Consider the following 24043-nt stretch of genomic DNA (forward strand, 5'->3'; position numbering starts at 1 on the left):
ATAGAATTTGAATATTTAAATATATATTTACTTAAATGAATATTACTCTGCCCAAAACACATATTACATGTTTCAGGGTATATATGTGTATATATATATATATATATATATATATATATATATATATATATATATATATATATATATATATATCTCATAGCTTTTACCTAGAAAGCACTTAAGATCCCTGTGAATAAATGAGTCAGCTAGGGACAACAGCCAAGTGTTGCCATCACACACATCAAGCAATAATGTTAAAAAAAACAGTAGTAACTGAGATTCGTAATAAACAAAATTGAAAATAAATGAACATTTTTGGAAAATCATTATATTTAATCTGAATCTACATCAAATATTGAGAATTATGTTTCAAAGAGCACAATATATGTTGGGCACAATATCAATTTGCTAAAAACCAGAGAGTTCTTAGATGTGGGCTTGAAATCTGACCAGTTTCCAACAAAGATTTGTGGTCATAGTTGCAGTGGGTGTAAACATGTTTTTGTGTTGATCCCAAGTGAAACATGCTTGTGTGTAAGCGTGCAGTGTTTGTCCACTGGAAAGAAACTCAAGAGAACACATGGTGTTGTCCACTAGAAGAGGAACTGCCTCTTGCAGGGCATGCTCTTTACCAGCTGATAAACATCCTAGTACAGACTCTAACATGAGATATATATGAGCCCAAAAGGAGAGGCTCAGCTTTTGGCTTTTGGCATTGCTTCCTATCATTCGACTGTTCGTTGCTCCACTTTAAGACGCTCCTACAGAGAAACGCTCCAAAGAACTCCTCAAGGTTCCAGGTTCCAGCTGCTGCTCTGGGTTCCAGCTGCTGCGCTGGGTTCCAGCTGCTGCGCTGGGTTCCAGCTGCTGCACTGGGTTCCAGCTGCTGCACTGGGTTCCAGCTGCTGTGGTTGTGGTCACTTTCTGAATTTCTGGTTTGCCGTTTAACAGGTCTGCTGGAATCCTGACAAGGAACTGAGTCTAAAAAGTTCTACTTCTCCTGTCCCCATTAACATCTTTTCTCTCCTATCTAAGGTAGGTGTGTTGGAAGGGGGTATGGGCATTAAAGAACCCAAATAAAATGGGTTTGTAAAAGCTCAAAGCATACAGGTGGCACCCAGTGTGGCTGGGGCACAATGGGTAATTTAATTTCTAATGCTGTAAAGGAAACTGAAGGTTTTGAAGGTATAGACACTGTTTCAGAGTGTCAGTAAACTGACAGCTTCTGACACAGGACTCTCTCCTGCCTTGCACCTTGAGGAGATTTTGGTTTTGTTTCATAGTCTTCCTATATTCCATTTTTTTAAAAGGTTGGAAAAGTTACTGAACAATTAGAAAAGTTACAAGTTGATAAGGAGGAGTCTGAACAACAAAAAGTGGATGACACAGGAAATTGAGCAGAGAAGGCTCAATCTCTTCTCTGCTGTTGGAAAGGAGTGCAGAGTTAGCTGTGCAACAAGAGAGTTTGCAGGTGAAGTTTGAAATACTTTAAAAACAAAAAGTGCTAGAGAGAGGGGGGAATTAAGGCCTGCTGTCTGAAGGTGGGAAATAATTGAAGGTTGAAAGATGGAAGCCAACTGGTGTCTAAGGCAGCCTGCCACCCTGCCATGCTCCACACACTTTCACTGCCAGGTGCCAGGAGCCTCTGACTGAGGCAAGGGCCTGGGAAGAACAGCAGGCTGTACAGGGCAAAACGACTTATATTGAGGCAAGTGCTCTGCCAAGGAGTTGCCTGGAACTACCCAGGCACCTTCAGCTTTTCCAGTGTTTGTACAACATACACCTCCTAATGATAATGGTAACACTTATGATGAGGTGACATGATGCCCAATAGAAATGTTAGACTTCAAATGTTTTAAATAGTCTATTGTGTCCTACGGAATGCATTTCTCTTTCATTAAACAAATATTACGTAACTGGGCTCTGCAGAATAGAATTATTCCCAAGATAGGAAGGGATTGGTGTGAGCTTTACTAGAAGTTGGTCAGCAATTACAATGGTTGTCATGGTGAAGAGCTGAAGCTACAAAAATGGAACAGCGCAATATAGCAAGGGGGATAAATTTTGTTAAAGATCAATTGTTTGGTAAATGGCCTTGTGCTGACCTATGAGAACAAATCTGATCTGATGACATTGTGATAGAACAATGTCACAGTGCAGATCTAAGAGCTTGGGATATGGGTGAAGAGCCAGGTAAGAGGTTTACTTCATTACTAAAGTTATACAAGGACCTGGGGAAACTTTCACAGACTTCTTACAGAGATTGACCTCTTACAGCAATATTGACCTCTTACAGAGATTAACCTCTTACAGAGATTGACTTCAGATATAAATAGAACTGTATCACACACTCATGTCAGACAGGAGTTGACACATACCTCGGCATTTGAAAATGCAAATAGTAAATGTCAGAAAGCAATTAGACCATTAAAAGCATGAGCAGCCGCAATAGATGAATGGATAAGAGACACGACTCACCTTGGCTCTCAGGAGCATCATGCCAATATCATAGGACAAGCCATAGCTAGAGGTCTCACATATCAAAATACCTGGTGCTTTAATTGTGGTGAATTTGGCCATGTAAAAAGAAATTTTAAGGTTAAAGGAGGCAAACTTCAAAATAACAGGTGCATTAGCTTTGGAGAAAATGGTATTTGTAGGAGAGAACAAGGAGATTCTGGCCCTAATGGTAACGGTATGCCAAGACTTCCAGGGTATTGTAGCCACTGTGGGAAGGGAAAACATTGGTTCTAGGGATTGTCAATCCAAGAGAGACATAAAAGGTAATCTCTTGCCATCATGAAATGAAACGAAGGGCCTGTTAGCTTGAGACACCACAGCAAACAATATGAGCCATCTTTCTTTGGTCAGCTAGGACGTAACAAGTAGACAGAAAGATGAGAATTAGGTGTTGATGATTTAATGCATGCTACTGAAGGCAGTGTGGCTTTGGATCTGGCCTCAGATAAATCTCTTATGTGCTCTCCAAAGGATGAAGGTTACAAAATAACCACTGGTGTTTATGGTCCTTTACCAACAGAAACAGTAGGAATAATCTTAGGAAGAAGTATATTAATTTCTCAAGGCTTTATTGTACACCCAGGTATTATAGATGAGGATTATAAGGAAGAAATTACTATCGTGGCATATGTTTTAAAAGGAGATGCAAATTAATGCAGGGGCTAGAATGCTCAGCTGTAACTATTTCCTTACATCAAGGGCAGAGCAGCTCCAGCAGTAAGAAGAGGTGCATTTGGAAATACTGGAAGACACGTACTCTGGCAAATAATGGTTAGCGATCAGACAGCAAAATTAATGGTACAAATGAATGGTGTTGAAATAGAAGATTTGGTAGAAACCAGAGCAAATATGAATATACTTTCCCAAAAGTCTTGGAATCCAGATTGGCCACTTCATAAGGTTTATACACCGTTTATTAGAGTTGGTAAATCATCTCAAATAAGACAAAGTGTACAATAGATCACATGTGTGGGACTAGAAGGGCCAACAGGGAAGTTGAGACCTTATGTGGCTGAAAAATCCATAAATTTATTCATATTACATCTCAATTGTTATCCCATCCCTTGTATCCTGCCACTCCTCCCTCCCTCCCTCCTGCTTTCCCCCTACTCCCCTCCCCTATGACTGTTCAGCCTGCTTTCTTATAGAATCCAGGACCACGAGCCCACATGTGGCACATGGCCCTCTCTCATTGATGACTTACTAAGAAAATGCCTTAGAGCTGGACCTCTGACATAAAACTAGCCAGTAGAAGAACTGATAGAATCGGTGTGTGTGTGTGTGTGTGTGTGTGTGTGTGTGTGTGTGTGTGTGTGTGTGTGTAGAAGTGAAAACAGAGTTGTCTCTGGCTACAGGCTGCTAGCTGCTATGTTGGCCACTAGTAATAGATCTCAGCTCTGAGTGGATGCAGGATACCAATACTAGAGGGCACAGAGGTGGGAGTGTCAACCTAAGGCTCTTAGTGGCACTGACAACCAGAAAACGTCACTCCCCCAGAACTCAGGGAGCAGGTCTGTCCTTTGGAGTTGGTGAAGATTGCAGGACAGGCTGCCGCAGGGGTCCTCCTTCAGGGAGCAGACATATGTGGGAGCTCCCTCTACCTTCAAGCTGGGCTCTGGATAAGAGAGGGACTGAAGTGGCCAAAAGGCTTTGCCCAAGGGTGTATATAGACCCAGGCTCTGACTAGCAGGGTGTAAGAAAATGGGGGAGAAAAATAACAAATTATCATGGCTCAGCAGAGAGCACACAAAAGCCAAGAGGGTTCTAATTTAGGGCTATGTTCAATTTCTTCTCCGCTCCCCCACCTGATGATATGGCAGAGGCAGGGAAGCTGAAACAAGGACATCAGGATAGAACTCTATGCTTTTCTAATCTGTTCCCTGCTGCTGATTCTGGTATCAGCCAGGTTGTTTTTTTTTTTTTTTTTTTTTTTTTTTTTTGTGCCCAACCCTCCCAGACTCCAGCTATGATCACAGCCAGGGTCTCTCCTTGCCTCTTTTTAATACATTTTTTAAATTGTTTAATTTTAAATTTTTAATCTTAATTTTATTTAAACATCATTGAATTAACCATTTAGTGGCCATACAGCAACAAAAACACATATCTCATTTGCCTCTGCTTACCCACCTATGGCGGGAACCAACCCATTTTCCACTAAGCATCCAGACTATGACCTTAGGACATGCCTATGGCACAGTGGGAGACACCAGCCTTTCAAAAACAAAGCATTAGATAGGCATCCATAAAAGAAAAGAATCACAGAGGGATCAAGGGCTCAGTTAAGGACTGCAGCAACAGAGTGGAGCAAAGGACAGGAAAAGAGCGTTGAGCAGACTGATGGCCTATCATCACAGATATGATACCTGGTGAAGAACAGATGAAAGGAGGCTACCGGCATCAACCCGTGTCACCACACGCCCCAGTGGCCTCTTCTACAGAAAAAAAGAAAAAACGGCAGTTTCCTCACATGAGATAACCAAAATCCATGGTTGCCATGAGCTCCAAAAGAAGTTGACACTACTACACACCATCCAAAGAAGCAACTCTTACACCACTGAGACGGGCACTTTACCCAGCTCCGAGAGCATCCTGGGCTCTGGACCTGTGGCTTTTGTACATACACCCATGCTGCAGACACGAGAGCCACTGACCACTGAGACGGGCACTTTACCCAGCTCCGAGAGTATCCTGGGCTCTGGACCAGTGGCTTTTGTACATACACCCGTGCTGCAGGCAAGCCCTACCCTGCACCATACAGCTGTTATCACTGAATATGCTCAAACCACAGGCCATGTTCCTCACAGACATCGCCACAGCAAGGCAGCCTGGCCCTGGAGCTCGGGCCACGCCTCTGTGTGTGTGTGTGCTCCAGATTCTGGATCAATGGCTGCATTGATTGTTCCAGTTGATGCGACATGAACCCACTCCAGCCTCCAGAGCTGCAGCGTGTGTGCACCTGTGTGCCTTGCAAACATTAGCAGCCCTGCTTTCCAGGCACTTGTACTACCACGTCCCTCTATGCTCAGACATGCCTGTCTATGCTCCATACCCAGGCTCTGGGGCCACCAAGTAAGAATCACTCATCAGATGCTGGCACAGTCACTGCCAATAAGCAGGACCCCGCTCCGAAAAAGATGACTCCAATCATGAATTCTCCTGTGGGAGAAGAAAAATCAGAGCCATTCCTGTGGCCTTCACTATCAGAGGCCTCCAGAGTCCCTGTTGCCATGCACTTCCTTATGGACACCCACAGCCTTCACAAGGGTCAAGGGACAAAGCTGCACAGAGAGCAAGCTACTGTCCCCTCACTCACACCAAAGCCACCATGCCATGCCGCACTTAGTCAATACCCTCATGCCCACCGGTGTTTCTGGAAGCTTATAGAATATGTTCCCCCGTGGTGTTTTCAAATCTCCTTCTTGTTATTTGTCCTTTCCTCCCTCTCCCTGTGATGGCTTGCTTGACTTTTCTTCACACATTGCTTTCATCAAGTCTCCTGTTGGCATTTTCTATTGTGTGTTTTTTCTCGCTATTTATTACATTCTTCAGTTCAGTTTTTTCATAGTTCTTATTGCTGAAGGGATAAATAGCAATCTGATGTCTGTACATTTAATGGAGCAGTTGTCTGACTGATAGCAATGGGAAAAACTTTCACCTACATGTGGAGCAATTGAGCTGGAACTGTCCTGGAAGCTCCTCCGTGGTGACTAACTCTGTAGTGTCTGGAAGTGCTAAGGCCTCTGTATAGTCAGGTAATTAATTTTATTCCTTCTCAAGTCTCGGATGGGATTGAAGACCAGATAGTTTAGTTTTATAATTAAGCTTTGTTGTTTTGGGGATAAGATGCTTTTAGGTCTACATAGATGTTTTAAGTTGATAATGACAAGATATGATAGATACTGGTTTACATTCAGAATTTTAGATGCACCAAGATAGGAAAGATGTTCTCTTCAAGGCTGCCAAATAAAAATAGCCAAAGCACTAAGAATGTAACATTTATATAATTCCTGATTGCTTCATGGTTCTTCTTGCTGTAGGTAGCTTATTGTACATATGTGTAAAAATATAAATTTATATGTAAAAAATTTACAAATTAAAAAAGACAGAAAGTGTTATGGAAGCTGCTGAGGGAAACAAGCAGTAGCTAGTCCTACACAGCTATACACCAAACACTGCAAGAATGAGGAGATGTACAAGGCAGCCCCAGTGACACAACAGTGGCATATTATGTGGTGGGTGACAAACAGCCCACTCAGTGGGAGAAAATTCTGACATAAAATCAAGACCTATGTAAAATGAGAAATATCTTCTGTTCATGAAATAAGCAGACGCAACATTATTAAGATACCAATTCTCCTTAAACTGATTTTTTTTTGAGGCAGGGTTGTTGTCTTGGACTTGCTTTGTAGACCAGGCTGGCCTTAAACTGATTCTTAAAACTAATGTAATATAATAAACAAAAATAAGTTTGACAAAGAAGAGCAAAGTTGAGAAAATTAATGCCTGATACTGTAATCCTAGCCAACTTCTATGGCTAAAAAGGTCACAGACCCTAGAGAGCACCTACTGTCTCAATTTTCACACACCAGTATCATTTCTAACTGCATTCTAAGCGCTTATCCTTATACCCACGGATGCGTGTAGCTCCTGTTCCTTACCAAAGAAGCATCTTTTTGCAGCAAGTAGAGGCTACTACAAAAACCCACAGCTAGCCAAAATGCACAAAACAAGTGCCATGGGGTGCCCGGCCCCAACTGGTACACCTACAGTATAACCCTACACAAGAGCTCAGGGAATTTCATGGACAGAGGACCAGGACAACCACCGTTAGGCAGTGTTTCCTAGGTGTGACAGGGGCACTGCATTCACGGCATCTCACTGGTGCAGTTGCATAATGACACCGTCAACTGACTGCTAACTTGGATGGGGTCATTACACAATGCCCCTTCCCTACCTAGACAAAGAGGCAATCAATGGCTGCTGAGAAGGGTGATTGAGTGGAGAGCGGGGTATGACTTTCACACATACTCTGGTGCCTCATATTTGACCATGTCCCCTGAGGGGGAGGCCTGGTGGCACTCAGAGGAAGGATAGCAGGCTACCAAGAAGAGACTTGATACCTTATGAGCATACACAGGGGGAGGAAGTCCCCCTCAGTCACAGTCATAGGGGAGGGGAGTAAGGGGAAAATGGGAGGGAGGGAGGAATGGGAGGCTACAAGGGATGGGATAACCATTGAGATGTAACAAGAATAAATTAATTTAAAAAATTTTTAAAAAGATAATCTCTAAAAGCAAACAGCAGAAAAAAACACACACAAAAAAAGAGAAATGGGGAAAATATGAAACATTCATATGCTAAAATATATAGAAACAAAAGAAATATAGGGACACACAGTTTATTTAAATGAATGAGCGAGTAATTTCCAAACCTGGAGAAAGACAGGAATATGTAAGTGCTTGAAGCTCAAAAGCATCCAACCAGACTCAACCAAAGATTTTGCCATGACACATTATCTACAAATATTAAACATTAAGAGACTTTTTTTTTAAACTGTATGCCTATATGTGGATGCCTATGGGACTATTAAAGCAACAGGCACATCCTCTCCAGCGTGTGACACTTCTCCCCTGACACACTGCCAGGCACTTCCTGGCATTGCGAAAAGGAGCCAGCAGAAGAGGGAACTGATCCCATCCCAAGATTTCTCCACGTCCTATAGTGTGTGGTGTGTTAAACACTGGGGATTCGCCGTTTAGTCTTGGCACACAGCTAAGAGCAATGGCATGGTCCTTAATATATCAGGAGGTGGCCCAACCTGACGGGGGTGCCTTCACATAAATTCTATAACTGCGATCTTCCTTTCTTCCGGTGATTTTACAAACCTCTAATAAATGTGTTTAGCAAGGTGGGGTGATGCAAGACTGATACACAAAGTTAATTAGATTTCTATTCAAAATGGCTGTTCTTTGTCAAGGACTGTGCAGGAGGAACCGCAACACAGCTTGAGAACTCATGGAATGTGGGCCCTCAGTTAGCACAGCCTCGATGGGTGTGTCTCGGAGAGGCAGAGTCCCAGGACCACTGTCCTGACGACTTTACGCTGTTGTGGAGTACAACTCTGCTTGCTGCCCTTGCGATCTTCACATCCTTCTTACTTTACGAATTGTATGAAAACTCTAAGGGGGCTTCCGGCTCTTCGTTGGGCAGTGTCACTGACACTTAGAACAATGGTGCTTTATCTTTTCCAAGCATTGCTGCTGGAGCAGATTAATGATTCACTCACCACTGTCAGAAAGCACAGAGAGCTGTACATTGGTAGCAATGCCCATCACCCTTAGAAAGAATTTGGAGAAGTAGACTGTTAGTAAGGTTAGGTTAAGATGTTTTCATTAATGGCCTTGACATAGAAAATCTTGGGGAGCAATTTGAAGTTCAGAAAGGCACACTGTTAAAAGTTGAACTAGGGATTTTTTGAGGATAGAGAAAAAGAACAATTGAAGCCCAGTTGGCACTGGCTGACAGGACTCTGGTTACAGCTGGGCTGGTGATCGAGGTGATGATTAATTTCCTGTACTCATTTTTGCCCTCAACTTCCTGATATCGTTGAATAAAAATGTTATGAGTAAATGTTCAGCTTGAAGATTTAAGGTAGAAATGACTGATTGTTTTTATACAAAAGTTTAGATTTGTGATTCTTTTAAGATTTTTATAAGCTTACTTTTTAAGATAAATAACAAAATAATTGATTCTTTGTAACTACAAATTGCAGCCTGCCAGTAAAGAGAAACCGACTGAGAAAATTACCTTGCTTGCTTACAGTTTGTTAATCCATAACAGATTTCTTAGTTAGGAATGTATGTGGGTTCTTGGGAATAATTTGTTTTCCTCCCTGTAATATGTAAACTGTTTTTCATGTAAAGGTACTGGGGAACACTCTGTTTCTTCATGACCATTCACTAAAAGAAAAATAGAATGTAAAGACATTGTAATTTTTATACTGCTTGAAAGATCTTACTGGGATATATAAGCTGTGGGAGAAATAATAAAGTTAGTTGGAGTTTGTTCATTGGAGTTTGCTCCATCCATCCAGTGTGTGTGTGTGTGTGTGTGTGTGTGTGTGTGTGTGTGTGTGTGTGTGTGTTTCCCACTTTTCTTTTTCTATTTTGCCAGCCACAAGAAGTACCAGACCCAGTAAGTCAAAAGAATATTTCACCAGGCATAGGGAGTACCGACCCCAGTGAATCAAGCTTTATTCTCTTAGAGAAAAGTCGGCTGGGTAATCAGTCACCTAATGTACACCTCACCTCAGTTTTCCACTGGATGCTGAGCCAGCCTTGACAATACTTGCTGTATTAAAACTAATTGAGATGTACAGCATTCAAGTCTAGTTTATTTTAGTATATGGCTTTTTTATTTGAAAGTTCTTTATAATAAAATTTTAATGAAAATTTCTATATGGGGCTGGAGAGATGGTTCAGCCATTAAGAGCACTGGTTGTTCTTCCAAAGGATATAAGTTCAATTCCCAGCACTCATATGGTGGCACACAAACATCTAGAACTCAAGTTCCAGATTCAATGGCCTCGTCTCATCTCTGCAGGCACTAGGCATTCATATAGTACATAAACGTACATTCAGACAAAATACCCATATACATAAAATATATAAAAATTTAAGAAATTCTATAAACTAGGAGCAACAGTAAAGAGAAAGTTTTGAAATCACTAAATATTTAGAGATAAATCTAAAGAGATTTCAAAAATATATACTGATCTCTCAGAATATTTCTGCCATAAAATTAAGACTTAAATAAACTGAGAAATATCTTTTGTTCATGGATGAGCAGATTCAATATTATTAAAATATCAATTCTCCTTAAACTGGTTCTTTTTTATTATTATTACAATTTATTCACATTATATCCCAATTGTTATCCCTTATCTTCCTATTCCCACCCTCCTTCCCTCCCTCTTCTTCCCTTATTCCCCTCCCCTAGACCTCTGACAGGTGTGGTCCTCCTCCTCTACTTTCTGACCACAGCCTATCAGGTCTCATCTGGACAGCCTGCATCCCATTCCTCTGAGTTCCCACAGGGCCTATCCACCAAGGGGCAGTGATCAAACCACAGGCACCAGAGTTTGTGTGAGAATCAGTCCCCTGCTCTCCCGCTCCCCATGTGGAGAATGAGCTGAATGTTGGCTACATCTAAATAGGGGTTTTAGGCTCTCTGCTTGCAATGCTCTCAGTTCATGCATCAGTTTGTGCAGGCCTCCCTGGCTCCAGATCTGCCAGCTCTTGATAGTCTCATTATTGTCTCCTGACAATACCCCCTCCCTGCCCCATCTTTCTATCCCCCAACTCTTCCATACAACTCACAGCCCTTTGCCCAGAGTGGAGCAAGAAGTCTCAGTATCTGCCCTGATTCCCCACTGGGTGGAGTCTCTCAGAGAACATCTATGTTGGGCTAAATGAGTATATGCCATGTGTGTCTTTCTGGGTCTAGGTTACCTCACTCAGGATGATCATTTCTAGTTTCATCCATTTGCCTGAAAATTCTAAGATTTCCTTGTTTTTGATAGCTGAATAGTATTCCGTTGTGTAAATATACCAGAGTTTCTTTATCCATTCTTCAGTTGAGGAACATCTAGGTGGTTTCCAGATTCTTGTTATTACAAATAGAGCGGCTATGAACATAGTTGAACAAATGTCCTTGCTGCATAGTGGAGCATGTTTTGTGTCTATGTCCAGGAGTGGTATGGCTGGGTCTTCAGGTAGCACTATTTTCAATTTTCTGAGAAAGTGCCAGATTGATTACCAAAATGGTTGTACAAGTTTGCACTCCCACCAGCAATGGAGGAGTGTTTCCCTTTCTCCGCATCCTTGCCATCATGTGCTGTCACTTGAATTTTTTATCTTTGCCATTCTGGTAGGTATAAGATGGAATCTCAGGTTGTTTTGATTTGCATTTCCCTGATGACAAAGGACTTCAGCATTTTTAAAGTGTTTCTCAGTCATTCGATATTCCTCTGTTGAGAATTCTCTGTTTAGCTCTGCACCCCATTTTTAATTGGATTATTTGGTTTGGTGCTGTTTGATTTATTGAGTTCTTTATATGTTTTGAATATTAGCCCTTGGTTGGATGTAGCATTGGTGAAGAACTTTTCCCAGTCTGTAGGCTATAGTGGATGTAAACATGTTTTAGCTTTGATCCCAAGTGCGGAATATGAAACAGACTTGTGTGAGGGTGTAAGGTATTTTTCCACTGAAAACAGACTTGTGAGAGAACAGGTGATGTTTGTCCACTGGAAGAGGAACTACCTCTTTTCGGGGCATGGTATTTGCCAAATAATAAACATCCTAGTATATAATCTGAGAGGGTGTGTGTGTGTGTGTGTGTGTGTGTGTGTGTGTGTGTGTGTGTGTGTGTGTGCGTGTGCGCGCTTTTTTTGGTCTTGACTGTTCATCACTCCACTTCAAGACATTCCTAGAGAGAACCACTACAATGAAGGTTTCGAGGCTCTGGGCTCCGACAGCTGCTGTGGGTTCCAGCGCCTGCGGTTACAGTCACCTTCACTGAATTGCTGGTTTACTGTTTAACTGGTCTATTGGAATCTTGCCGACTATGCCAGTTGAATCGCTCCAAGGAACTGAGTAGAAAAGCTCTATCTCTTCTCTTCCTATTCATTTCTTCTCTCTCCTATCTAGGGTAGGTGGGTTGGAAGGGAGGTGTAAGCATTAAAGAATTTCAAATAAAGTAGGTTTGAAAAAGTTCAAAGCCCATGGTAGGCTCTCGTTTTGTTCTGCTGTGACCTTTGCCTTACAGAAGATTTTCAGTTTCCTGAGATCCCATTTGTTAATTGTTGACCTTAGAACCTGAGTTGTTGGTGTTCTGTTCAGGAAGTTGTCTCCTGTGCCAATGAGTTCAGGGCTCTTCTCCACTTTTTCTTCTAACAGATTTGGAGTGTCTAGTGTTATGTTGAGGCCTTTAATCCACTTGGAATTTAGCTTTGTGCAGGGTGATAAATATGGGTCTATTTTTCTACAATTAGACCAGCACCATGAGTTGAAGATGCTTTCTTTTTTTCCATTGTATGGATTTGGTTTCTTTGTCAAAAATCAAGTGTCCATAGGTGTGTGGGTTTATTTCCAGGTCTTCAATTCGATCCCATTGATCAACCAGACTATTTCTTTTTTTTTTTTTTTTTTTTTTTTTTTTTTTTTTTTTTGAGACAAGGTTTCTCTGTGTAGCCTTGGCTGTCCTAGACTCGCTTTGTAGACCAGGCTGGCCTAACCAGACTATTTCTATGACAGTGCCATGCTGTTTTTATTACTGTTGCTCTACAGTACTGCTTGAGATCTGGGATGGAGATTTTTCCAGAAGATCTTTTATTGTATAAGGTTGTTTTTACATATTTTGGGTTTTTTGTTTTTCCATATAAAGTTGAGAATTGATCTTTCAATGTCTGTGAATAATTGTGTAGGAATTCTGATGGGAATTGCATTGAATCTGTAGATTGCTTTTTATAAGATGGCCATTTTTAGCATGCTGATTCTCTCCAATCCATGAGCTTGGGAGATCTTTCCATCTTCTGATATCTTCTTCAATTTCTTTCTTCAGAGACTTGAAGTTTTTCATACAATTCTTTCACTTGCTTGCTTGGAGTTAAATCAAGATATTTTATATTATTTGTGGCTATTGTGAAGAGTATAGTTTCACTAATTTCTTTCTTAGCCCATTTGTCATTTGTATACAGCAGATCTACTGATTTTTTTTTTAGTTGATTTTGTATCCAGCCACTTTGCTGGAGTTCTTTGGTAGAATTTTATGGTCACTTATGTATACTATCACATCATCCACGAATAGTGATACTTTGACTTCTTCCTTTCCACTTTATATCCCCTTGATCTCCTTTAGTTGCCTTATTGCTCTAGCTAGGACTTCAAGTGCTATATTGAAGAGATATGGAGAGAGTAGACAGCCTTGTCTTGCCCCTGATTTCAGTGGAACTGATTTAAGTTTCTCTCCATTTTGTCTGATTTTGGTTATTGGCTTGTTGTATATTGCCTTTATTATGTTTCTTAAACTGATTCTTAAAACTATGCTACCATAACCAAACAAGTTTGATAAAGAAAAGCAAAGTTGAAAAGTAAACACTAGCTGTTTTGTGAATTATTTTAGAACTAAAGCAATTAAATCGAAACAATATTGGCAAAAATGATAGTAGTATAGATTTAGGTACATAACAGAAAGACCAGAAGCAAATCTACATATATAGTGATAACTGATGCACAAAGCTTAAAAGCAACACAGTGGAGAAGGTAGAGCTTCTTCAGAAGATGAAGAATAACTGAATACCCATCTGCCTACAAAGAATTAATATTCATATCTTGCACAATAACCAAAAGGAAGAAGAGAGAGGAAAGGAGTGAGATAAGGAGGGAGGGAGGGAGGGAGGGAGGGAGGGAGAGAGTAGGGAGAGAGAGGGAGGGGAGATGAAGATGCATTACAGAACAAAATGGAAAACATGGTGCTGAAAATCTTTTAGAAAAAGCATACAAGAAAATGTAGTAATCCAGGCACAGGAATCCAACTACATTGGAGGCGTAGGGTATGCAGGGATGGCTCAGTGGTCCACACTGCAGAGATGGTTCAGTGGTCCACACTGGAGTGATGGCTCAGTGGTCCACACTGCAGAGATGGCTCAGTGGTTCAGACTGCAGGGATGGCTCAGTGGTCCACACTGCAGGGATGTCTCAGTGGTCCACATTGCTGTCCCAGAACACTACAGTTCAGTTCCCCAATACCTATATTTGTAGGCTCACATGCCTGTAAACCCCAGTTCCAGGGGCTCTGATGCCCTCTTTTGGCCTCCAAGAGTACCTTCACTCATGTGCACATACATGCATACAAACACATGTGCACATAAACAACAAAAATAAAGCTGGGCGGTGATGGTGCATGCCTTTAATACCAGCACTCAGGAGGCAGAGGAAGGTGGAACTCTGAGTTGGAGGCCAGCCTGGTCTACAGAGCGAGCTGTAGGATAGTAAGGACTACACAGAGAAACCCTGTCTCAGGATGGGGATGGGGTGGGGGTGGGGAAGGACTCAAAAATAACTTCAAGGGCTTCTTGGGATATGCAGTAAGTTCAAGACCTGCAACTAATTTAGTGGTACGGAATTTATCCAGAATACACAAGATCCTATATTCATTCTCCAATAACAAAAAGTATATGTATGCATATGTATATGAAGAAATCTTTGTGATGTGGTCTTGACTCAGGCAAAGATTTGCAGCTCTGATGCCAAGAACACAACAGATGTAAGAATAAATTAATAGGGGCTGAGACAATGGCTCAGTCAGCAAAGCACTTGTCATGCAGTGCAAAGACCTGAGTTTTATCCCCAGCACTCACATAAGAACAGGCATAGTGGTGTGCCCTTGAAATCCCAGGGCCAGGGAGATAGTAATAAGCATGTCTCTGGCCAGATAGCCTAGCTTAAGGCCAGGGAGAAGCAGTACCTCAAAACAAAGTGAACGGATTCTTAGGCCTGACACTCAAAGTTAACTTATGACACTACTCACATGTCCACATGCACACCCACAGATCCATTGCACACAAACACCAATATACGCACACTGAACAAATAAATGAAATGCTATCAAAAGCAACTTGAGCTAGAGATATAGCTGAATGGTACAGTTTTTGCCTAGTTTGTACATGGCCCCATATCAATCTGTGGCACCATTAAAATGAAAAATAAGAAAACAGCTGAATAGGAACGTAAGTGCAGAGGTGAGCAGATTCTTCAAATGCGATAGCTATATGGAAGAAAGAGCACCTTCATTATTAGGAATACAAATAATAAAAAAAAAGGAATACAAATAATATATCAGAAATGCAGTACATTTGTTGTGTCTCTGTGATAAAATGCTATAACTAAAAGCAGGTTGGGAAGAAAGGGTTTACCTCAGCTTACTGTTGTAGTCCATCAGGCTGGAGGGCTGAAGGTGGGAAAGCCCATCAGGCTAGGAATTCAAGGCAGGAACCTGGTGGCAGGAACTGAAGTGAAGGCCACAGACAAACACTGCTTGTTCAGCCTCCTTTCTTACACGCCCAGGACCACCTGCCCAGGGATGGCATTGCCCACAGTGTGTTGGGTCCTTCCACATCCAACATGCTCATCTGAGGGGAGCATTTTCTAAATTGAGATTCCCTCCTCTCAGGTGACTCTAGCTCATGTTGAGTTGACAAATCTAAATCAGAATAGCCAAAATAAAGACATTCAGTTGTTATAAATGACAATAATAATTTAGAATCCATGCTCACACATGGCTGGCACACAAGACTGCACAGCCACTGCCGAAAACATCCTGACAGTTCCTTCTGAACACAGGACCCAACCACAGCAATCCCAGCTATTTTTTTCAAGAGCCATGAAAACTAAAGTTTGCATCAATTTCCAGACACAAATATCTATAACTTTATGAATACTCTCTTGAAATTGAACAACAACCCTCCAGTTAATGGATAAACACAGCACAGTCAGAACAGAAAATACTATGCAGTAAAAGAGAATTCAGAATTGATTTGTGTGGCTAGACAGGTTAGTTTTAAATGCATTTTTGCTAGACAAAAGATCCAGACAAGCTAGGAAAACTATTATGGTTTATGACTCCATTTATATGACATTCAGGAAAATATAAAACTACAAGCAAGGGAAACCCATTGATAACTGCTAGAGGGCTGAAGGTGGAAAGCATCTGATTACAAAATGACAAGAAAGGAAGCTTGAGGGTGCTGTGACTAAACTGGGTGATTTATACATTTGGAAAAAAGGCACAAAACTGCATTACCATGGAGGAAGCCTTGCCATAGGCCACTAATTTATAATTCAATCAGTGTTTTGGAGAATTCTAAGATGTAACACAGACTATAATGAAATAATCCAAAAGGATTATAAATACGTAACTTCACTATAGCAACCTCAGAAGGAAGGAGCTGAATTGATTGATTACAGACAACAGTGCTTTGGTGGGACTCTGTAAGGCTAAGAGGACAAGAGCAATTGCAGTAAAAACAGTATCCTAGCTGCTGATTCTCACAAGAGTGCATGCTGGCGATTTCAAAACTACTTTACATATATATTAGAGTTAGACAAGTGAATACATTGCAGTTGACAGGGACACTGTGTCTCACTGTCAGAGAGGGAAGCAATGGGAGCACAGAATAAATCTTGTTTTCACCAGAAATAGGAGTCTGAGCTCATGTTTAATACATTAATGGTTAAATAAAATAAAATATCTAATGTATGTGCAATGGAGAATTAGCTCAGCTGGACTATTGCTTAAATCCTTCCTGTTCTAGAAGACCCATTTCCATGACTGGCCTTGGTTTGCTCCTGAAGTTTGAGGGCCTGCAATATTCCGAAGAGCATGTTGCCTACTGGAGGCTCTGAAGTTCTACACTATTTTGTTGAGATGATGTGTGCAATCAAGGTAATTTGTGCAATCAGTGTGATTTATGCTAAGTGCTTTCCTTCCACAGACGTGGAACTTTAGAAACCACTTAGTGTACACAACTGTATATATCCAATCAGAACTCTTGATTTCTAGGCTCAAGCAAACTTCCCTAGTAGACAGCACTGTGAATACTGCCAGGTAGCCATGGGGTATTGCTGGAGCAATCAGCTCTGCACTCCCTGGAGAATTTTCCAATGAAATTCCCTCAGACTTCATTTCAAGATGCCTTCCCCTTTGCTTATTTTGATTTCTATTCATGAGTATGTTGAGTTTGACATTTTATAAGTACTTTTTCAAAATACTGAATCTAGGTACTCTTGGGAATTCCCAACACATGTGAAATGTATACAATTGTTTTAATATTTATACCTTTGTTTATCTTGTTCTGCCCATTGAAAGGGTCTGGAAGCATGTCTGGTAGCAATAAGATATTTATAAGTAAATATTGTATTTGAAAGTACAAACTGTTTGATTATTGGATCATGGGATTGAGTGCAGTGTATAAGCTCAGAAATGAAGAGAGGAATGGAAAGATACAAAGAAAGGAAGGAGGAAGGGAGGGAGGAAAAAGGAGACAGACAGACAGAGTGACTGAGTGACTGAGTGACTGAGAACCCATCCTAAAACCAAAGTGAACAATATTTTGCAGTTTGGACAAAGATAAAAAAGGATCATGGTGTTTAAATATACAAAGAATAAAATTAATACCCTTGAGCACATTAGTCATCTAAAGAAAGGTAATTTGGTGTCAAATATTGATAAAGGAATGTCAAGTGCCAGCAAGATGGCTCAGTGAGTAAAGGCCTTTGCCACCAAGCCTGATGGGCTGAGTTTGATCCTAGCAACCCATGTGGTATAGGGAGAGAGAGGATTCCCCCAAGTTGTCTCCTGACCTCCATATGTGCACCTATAGTACACCCCTTACACACAAAATCAATATTTATAATGATTTTAAAGAATTTCAAGTAATAAATGAAGAAAAGAAAATGGAAATAGAAAATCACTATGCAAAAACCACAATAACAATTTATGTGCATAAGACCAACAAGTGAACACTCTATTTATTACTAAGAAGAAACAGGACATCTGTAAGGACTGAATATGTACTTCAACATATTTACTACTAATCTGGGGGCTCCTTAACCATGTCCACAAATTATTTGATGCTTATCCTAGTAAGAGGTGGATTTTAACTTCTCTTCTTCAGTACCTATTTGTCCACAGATTTCGGGAATTCCTTGTTTTTAATAGCTGAGTAGCATTCTATGGTGTAGATGTACCACAGTTTCTTTATCCAATCTTCTACTGAGGGACCCTTAGGCGAGAGAGCATGGGAAAATGGGGAAAAAGAAGGATCCAGAGGGTCCTAGAAACCTACAAGAAGAACATTATGATGAGTGGATCTGGGCCCAGGGGTCCTGCTCAAATTATGGCACCAGCCAAGGACTATACATGCAGTAAACATCAAACCCAGACCCAGATCTAGACAAGAGACAAGACATTCTCCACAGTTGAGTGGAGAGTGGGGTCTGACTTACACACGAACTCTGGTGACCCATATTTGACCACATCCCCTGGATGGGGAAGCCTGGTGGCACTCAGAGGAAGGATAGCAGGCTACCAAGATGAGACTTGATACCCTATGAGCATATACAGGGGGAGGAGGTCCCCCTCAGTCACAGTCATAGGGGAGGGAAGTAAGGGGAAAGCGGGAGGGAGAGAGGGAGGAATGGGAAGATACAAGGGATGGAATAACAATTGAGATGTAATATGAATGAATTAATTTTTTAAATAATTTTTAAAGAAGAAGGAAGGGTAAGCATCTCTATGTGCTAATAGGTTTTGAAGGCATGAAGGGGTCATGGCGAGCTGCTGAGGCTTGGCACCATGGGAAAGCGGGGCATTGGTGAAGTTGCACACTCGGTAGCAGTAAAAATCCCAGGATTAAAGCACTCAGGGAGAGAAGTTAAAGTCAGCACCACAGGGCAGGGCAGAGCCCAGGACAAGGTGTGGCGATCCCAACATTTTAGAGATGTCAAGTACTGTGGGACCACCACCAAAGACAGCAGCAGCTGTGGTGCCCGGATGAACCTAGTAGATAAGCTGTCTGTGCTGCAGACGGCAGAGCCAGAGAAGTGGCCCAGGCCCTCTGGAGCCCAGGGGTCATGAGTGGGTCCCAGATTTAGCACTGAACTTCTTATAATGTTGACCTTGCTTTTGCTGTGATTGTGACTGTGCCCTGGATCTTCCCCCTTGTAGTAAGAACATATTTATTTTGATTTTCCAGGAGATCATGGTTGAGAAACTTTGAACTTTAAAGAGACTTAAGAGTTTTAGAGAGACTATAGAAATTTTAGAGAAACTTGGAACTTTGAAAGGAACTTTGGTTATTTTTTAAAAGACTGAGGTTTCAAAATATTTGGAATTTTAAGGACCGTGGGACCTTTAAAGTTATTTATCCTTTATGTTGTGATATTAATATTAACATGCCATATTGGGGACAAATGAGAAAAGAAAGGTTCTAGTTGATGTGTCATATTAACAAGGTACTAATTGTGCTTGCTAATTTTATATTAATTTGACAAAAGCTAAAGTCATTTTGAAAGAGAGACACTCAATTGAGAAAATGTCCTACTAGATTGGCAAGCCAGTCATGCATTTTCTTGGTTAGTGATTAATTGGAAGGGCTCAGATAAGTGTAGGTGCTGCCACGCCTGGCTGGTGGTCCTGAGTACCAAAGAGAAAACAGGTTGAGCAAGCAATGAAGAGGAAGCCAATTAACAGCACTGCTCCACTGCCTCAGCATCAGTCCCTGCTTCCAGGTTCCTGCCCTGACTTCCCTGGATGATGGAGCACCTGCTGGAAGCTGAAATAAACCCATTCCTCTTCAAGTTGCTATTGATATGGTATTTCACCAAGCAACAAAAGTAATAAAACAACTGAGCCTACTCATACCAAGACAGTCCATCCAGTACCATGGCTATAACCATCACACCATCACATACATGCCAATGATCCCAAGACGGTCCATCCAGTACCATGGCTATAACCATCACACCATCACATACATGCCGATGATCTCAAGACAGTCCATCCAGTACCATGGCTATAACCATCACACCATCACATACATGCCAATGATCCCAAGACGGTCCATCCAGTACCATGGCTATAACCATCACACCATCACATACATGCCGATGATCTCAAGACAGTCCATCCAGTACCATGGCTATAACCATCACACCATCACATACATGCTGATGATTCACCGAAGTATATCTATAAGAATTTTCAATTCACTTTCCCTCAAAGTGAACTCAGTTCTCCTAAATTCTTCTAAATTTTCCATCCCAGTAGATGGAATAGTAATAAGATAAAACAATGTGTCGTAGTTTCATTCTTTACATGTGTGCTTCTTCACCTTGGCCTCTAACATTCAATTATGACATTCTTCCCAGTGTTCCCTTTTAACTCCCTTGATTTTGTTTCTTTACAATCACAACTTTGTTCACTAAAATAACCTTTATTTTATCTATAATTAATTTCCTACTCCTAATAGTTTTCTCCCCTACAAAGGTGTCTTACTGAGTGGTCTTTCTAAATTTAAAAAAAAACAGTTGTCATTTAATCACGTGTATTGTTTTAGTGTTTACTGTCCTTAAAACAAAGAAAAGGTCACCCACCTCTTCACAGTGCATACTAAGCCTTTACAGTGAAGATAAAATCAAGATTGTGTCATCTGGGCTCTCCTACTCCCATTGCATTTAGTTTAAACACATTCTCCAAGCTCCTTCTGAACTAGCTTTTTATTGTTGTGGCCGAAATGCCTGACCTAACGCCTTCAGGCCAGAAGTATTTATTTTGGCTCATGGTTTGGCCCCATGTGCTGGAGAACATTAGGGCCTGGGCGTATGTGTCAGGAAACACAGAGAAGACAGAAAGATGGCAGGTACGATAACATCTACACCTTAGTGATCTGCTTCCAGCAGCCAGGCACCACCTACTGACGTTTCCAGCAGGCTCCCAAGGTCATGCCGCCAGCTGGGGATCCAAGCCCTCAGTCTATCAGCCTTTTGAGGAGGACTACAGATCCAAACTGTAAACAGCTTCTTACTGTTAGCTTCTACCCAAACTCCAACCCTCAAATTAGACTGTCACCTCCAGAGAAGCCATAGCTGTGCTTTCCCATCTGTGATGTCCACAGACAAGCCACCAGCCCCATACAGCTCACGGTGCACTTGAAATGTGGCTACTCTGAATTTAGATGTTAAGGGAAAATACACACCAGGTTGTAAAGATCTAGTACTAATGAAAAAGGATCAGGATGATGATGGAAATTGTTTATATTGTTATGATAAAACTGTTTGAAAGCCTTTAAATATATATCTTTATAAAAAGTAATATTCAGGATGATGATGGAAATTGTTTATATTGTTATGAAAAAGGAAATGTACCATAGCTTAGGAATAAATTCATATTGTTACATGTGAAAGAATATCTGGACATATTTATTAGGTTAAACTGACACATTAATGAGATGTTAATTCCAGCCTTTAAAAAAAATCCTTTCAACCTGTTTGTAGGAAGCTCAAAACTGCATGCAGATTGCCTTAGATTCCTCCTGACCAAACCCAGGCTACACAAGGAGGCTCTCCTTTTGTCAGCATTCTATAGCTATGTTTGTACTATTTACCTTTGAAAATTACTGGGCTGACAGGCAGCAAGTAGACAAGGGTCTGACTCTTATCTACCTGGAAATTCCAGAAGTTATAATGCCAAAAATAAAGATTAAATAAATACAAGCAATAATAAATAAATAAAATACTCAGTCCTCAGTATTTTTGGATTCCACATTTGTGGGTTTGCATACATGCCAATGATCCCAAGACAGTCCATCCAGTACCATGGCTATAACCATCACACCATCACATACATGCCAATGATCCCAAGACAGTCCATCCAGTACCATGGCTATAACCATCACACCATCATATACATGCCAATGATCCCAAGACAGTCCATCCAGTACCATGGCTATAACCATCACACCATCACATACACACTGGTGATCTCAAGACAGTCCATCCAGTACCATGGCTATGGTTGTTTCTTTCCCTGCTTAAAATGCCCCCAAGTATCATGCTGAAAAGTTCTCTGGAGTTTCCACACGCACGCCTGTGTTGCTCCAAATAGAGAAGACAAGAGTATACATAAAATAGCTTCATGTTTGAACTACAGTGCTGTAAGCCACACGCCCATTGTTAACAATACATAGGATAAGGCGTTTTTTAATAAAAATAAATGTGAACAATTTCCCATTAAGAATAAAAAGGAACCTAATCCTGCTATTCTCCTAGAATCAAGGGCTCAGAATTTGCTACTTCTGTGTTCTGAAGTCCTCAAGAGAAGACCCTGTACTTGTTGAATTAAATAGTAATTTAATTCCATACACAAATTTTATGTGAATGTGTGAATATGGTGATAGACAAAGCAGTAATTTCAACTTTAATTCTCTGACTGATAATACAAGTTACATGATTCAGGGCAAATTGCTTCATTTTTCCCCTGCCTTTTCCCATAATTCAAAATCCAGCTAAAAGAGTAACTGCTGATGGTTGCCACGGTCTGCCTGGGTGTGAGGTGGGGACGGAAAGCGGCTGGTGACAAAAAGGCACAGGAAGTTTTGGAATGCGGAAAATATTTTTCTATTTTGATTATGGGGTTGGTTTTTTTTTCAAAACTCAGAACTATAAGTAAATCTTATTTTATATAAATTCTAATTTTAACCTTAGTTTAAACAACATTAGTAGTCAAGATTAAATTACGTAGTATACTATGTAATTCTTATTTAAACATTAGCAATAATAATAATAATAATAATAATAATAATAATAATAATAATAATAATAATAATAATGGATGTTGGGTGGTATAAGGAAAGGCAGAGAGAACTCAATAGCCTGGGGCTCTAATTTGGCTTTCACATACTAACAATAAGTGATGTTTACTTTATGAAGCTATGTGCGTATCGCTTCTAAACAACACAAGCAAAATACATTCTGTGTACATGTTTATATGTATACACGAATATGAGTCTAGATTTAATTACAAGGCAGCACTACCAAATCACTGAAGGACATGAACTTGATTGTGGAATGTAAGTTAATTACCTAGATTCTCTTCAAGGTAAAAGAAATGCAGCAACTATGATGAAACTATGAAAAGAAAGCACACCTCTTAAGAATCTTTGTCTTTAATCCTTAACAACACAAACAGCTCAAAAACCCAAACTCTAGAGCACACCAATGCCAGGAAGATTGAAGGGCAGAGGGAGGGAGGGTGGGAATGGGAAGATGAGTGGGAGAGGATAACAATTGGGATGTAATGTGAATAATTATAATAAAGGAAGGAGGAAGGAAGGAAAGAAAGAAAGAAAGAAAGATTGAAAGGCAGAGTAGCGTCTCTAGGCACTTCACATCCTGAAGGATTTCCTAACCCTGGGAACACTGCTGCTCTGGCCAGGCTATACCAGCACCTCACCATAAGGTGTCTGGAGTCCTCTGAGGACCTACAATGCAGAGTCATGAAATAACACAGCGCACCTCGCACTCTTCTTCGAGTTCCAAGCACGGATCCCAACCCCAAGGAGGGCTGCAAGCTGTACCGGGGGCTTAAATCAAAGTTCCACTCCATCACCACTCGGGACGGTTGGAAAATGTGTTGACTCCCCAGTTCTGAACACTATTAAGTGACTGACTGCATCCCTGCACCTGAGTGCCAGGACCTGGCCCTAAAGGCTGTCCCCAAGGCCAACCGACCCTGAGCTCAAGATGAGGGCGCAACCCACCCGGTAGCACAGCGAAGCTTCAAGCAGTCGACTGCGACCAGCTCTGCACGCCGGAAGTGCACTAATCCGCAGCACGTGGGGTTGCCAGGGCGCGCTTCACGTGACGGGGCGGGGAATCTGGAAGCCTCGAGCCAATGGGTGGTCTGG

At 41.1% G+C, this 24043-nt stretch overlaps 1 long non-coding RNA gene across 1 annotated transcript in view; it reads right to left on the reverse strand.

The window, feature by feature from the left end:
• Positions 1-23944, reverse strand: part of LOC311590594 — a 39975-nt gene extending 16031 nt beyond the window's left edge. Inside the window, exons 1-2 of the long non-coding RNA XR_014776924.1 lie at positions 23897-23944; positions 15494-15780 (exon numbers count right to left, since the gene is read on the reverse strand). This is a non-coding gene — a long non-coding RNA (uncharacterized lncRNA). The remainder of the gene's footprint in view (positions 1-15493; positions 15781-23896) is intronic.
• Positions 23945-24043: the final 99 nt, after the last annotated feature.

The sequence above is a fragment of the Acomys minous genome, assembly GCF_964271855.1.
Source record: "Acomys minous genome assembly, chromosome: 19".
NCBI classification, from domain to species: domain Eukaryota; kingdom Metazoa; phylum Chordata; class Mammalia; order Rodentia; family Muridae; genus Acomys; species Acomys minous.